Source organism: Pseudophryne corroboree, chromosome 7, assembly GCF_028390025.1.
Source record: "Pseudophryne corroboree isolate aPseCor3 chromosome 7, aPseCor3.hap2, whole genome shotgun sequence".
NCBI lineage: Eukaryota > Metazoa > Chordata > Amphibia > Anura > Myobatrachidae > Pseudophryne > Pseudophryne corroboree.
In genome coordinates, this window is record NC_086450.1 from 164846891 (window position 1) to 164849849 (window position 2959).

General features: G+C 44.1%; 1 pseudogene; it reads left to right on the forward strand.

Moving 5' to 3' along the window:
* The first annotated feature begins 2296 nt into the window (after positions 1 to 2296).
* LOC134947129 (5S ribosomal RNA) lies at positions 2297 to 2414 on the forward strand (annotated as a pseudogene).
* The last annotated feature ends 545 nt before the right edge of the window (positions 2415 to 2959 follow it).

Consider the following 2959-nt stretch of genomic DNA (forward strand, 5'->3'; position numbering starts at 1 on the left):
CAGCACGTTCATCATGCAGGGAAGATGGCGGTGAAAGTGACTGTCCAGCCTGCCCTCGGAAGTGGAGGAGCGCCAGGTACTGGGGGGGGGGGGTCGCGACCACCTGACCTACACACGCTGACCACCTCTGGCAAATAGGAAAAGAGATGGGCGGGCGCACACTCGTCAGACTGAGTGTAGTCTGCCATCTCCGGGTGTCTGGAAGAAGACCTTAATTTTTTCTCCAGACAGCCTCAGCGGGCCGCCCTTCAGGTCCTGGCGCCCATAGGCAGCTGCCTAAAGCTGCCTAATGGAAGCGCCGGCCCTGGGCATGCCCACTCACTGATGAAAACAGGGGCGTGGCTCGCGATCGCGGGTCCACCCGCGAAGCCACGCCCCCTTTTCCGTTAGCCATGCCCCCTTTTTGCTGTGCGTGTGTCCCTCCTGCCTGAAGAAAGTTGGGAGGTATGCACCCCTGCCTGTGCCATGCCCATACTATCTGCTCCTGCTCCAAGTCTCCTATAGATTTGCCCAGATCTGTGACTCATTTGACTAACTCCGCCCACTGTTTTGACTCCGCCCAGCGTTAGCAAATGAAGCACAAAGTCACAGATCTGGGCTATTATATAGGAGATAGCTGATCATCTATCTACATATTGGCCCTCATTCCGAGTTGTTCGCTCGCAAGCGGATTTTAGCAGATTTGCTCATGCTAAGCCGCCGCCTACTGGGAGTGAATCTTAGCATCTTAAAATTGCGAACGATGTATTCGCAATATTGCGATTACACACCTCGTAGCAGTTTCTGAGTAGCTCCAGACTTACTCGGCATCTGCGATCAGTTCAGTGCTTGGCGTTCCTGGTTTGACGTCACAAACACACCCAGCGTTCGCCCAGACACTCCTCCGTTTCTCCGGCCACTCCTGCGTTTTTTCCGGAAACGGTAGCGTTTTTTCCCACACGCCCATAAAACGGCCTGTTTCCGCCCAGTAACACCCATTTCCTGTCAATCACATTACGATCGCCAGAACGATGAAAAAGCCGTGAGTAAAAATCCTAACTGCATAGCAAATTTACTTGGCGCAGTCGCAGTGCGGACATTGCGCATGCGCATTAAGCGGAAAATCGCTGCGATGCGAAGATTTTTACCGAGCGAACAACTCGGAATGAGGGCCATAGTGGTTTATCTTCAAAGCCAAATGTTTGTGACTCATATCAGTCCAGATTCCCTGGATGGTATCTGTGATTTATTATGTCAGTCCTGATGACTTATCCTTATATTTAGGGAGCCTTTCAGCTTCACCATTTATTTATTTATTTTTGTTTATGAGCCAGCTTTGAGCTCCAAGTGTACCAAATCCTATTTTTTTTCACATTCTGATTGAATTTCAGTACACCAGGTGATTTATCTTGACAGTCAATAGTTGATCATTTACCCACATATGGTGATTTATCTTGACAGTCAATAGTTGATCATTTACCCACATATGGTGATTTATTTTTGACAGCTATTACCTGATTATTTACCTACATATGGTGATTTATTTTGACAACCAATAGCTGATTATTTGCCTACATATAGTGATTAATATTGTCAAAGCCATTTACCCACATATGGTGATTTATTTTGACAACTAATAGCTGATTATTTACCTACATATGGTGATTTATCTTGTCAAAGCCATTTACCCACATATGGTGATTTATTTTGACAACTAATAGCTGATTATTTACCTACATATGGTGATTTATTTTGACAGCCAATAGCTGATTATCTATCTACATATAGTGATTTATCTTGCCAAAACCAAATGTTTGTGACTCATCATATCAGTCCAGACTCCCTGGATGGTATCTGTGATTTTTTTATGTCAGTCCTGATGACTTATCCTTATATTTAGGGAGCCTTTGAGCTTCACCATTTTTTTTGTTTTTGTTTTTGAGCCAGCTTTGAGCTCCAGGTGTACCAAATCCCATATTTTTTTCACACAGGTTAATCAGACGTGTGGATCCTCTGTGATAGAATTTCAGCATACCAATTCTTTACACTTCACTTTCATGTGTCCATAGCACTCGAGTCACTTCCTTACCAGAAAACAGAAATAGTATACTTGCCCCCAAATCATCACACACCACCATCATTCTAGCACTCTCTCACCTGGTTGACAGTTACTCTGGTTGAGGCGATCCGCCTCTCCCAGTACACCAATTACTGTCACAACAGAAAGCAGAAGTGTTCACACTCCCTCATTTCGAAAAAGGGACGGTTTGTGTCAAGTACAAAAAGCAGAAGTGTTTCTCCCATTCTTGAATTAACTGCCCACGTCCATACTATCCTGAATACGCCCGATACCATCCAATCTTGGTAGCTAAGAAGGTAAGGCCTGGTCAGTACCTGGATGGGAGACCACCTGGGAATACTAGGTGTCGTGGGCATTTTTTCAAGAAACAAACATCCCATATATACTTTTTTTATGTGCTTATTTATTTATTCTTCTAAGAATATATCATTTACTTATTCAGCATTTTGCTGTTGTGATATTAGAGACTAATTTAACGGAGCTTTCATAGATAAGAATAGATTAGTGCCTAAAAAGATGTATCCATATTCTCTCTTTTTTACTGATTATTTGACATTGTCCTTCTTCATTTATTATTTTTTCATTACTCTGGAATGTCATTGTGTATATCATATGTATATATATATTTAATATGGATTATCACACATCCCATTATAAATCAGTTGTTGTGCCACTAGAGATCGATCCACTGGAGTTACAGTATATGAACAAGGTTGTGGACGGCAGCCGATGGTTGTCCTGGCGACGCCTGGCTCTGGGCGTCACCATGGCAACCTATTGCATCTAACGTGCGCTGTACAGAGACTTATGGGGAAGTGACGCGGTACCTAGGTACTGGTGCCGCGCTGCTTCACACCCGCGCCCGGCTGTAGGATAGTGACGTAAAAACGTCACTATGGT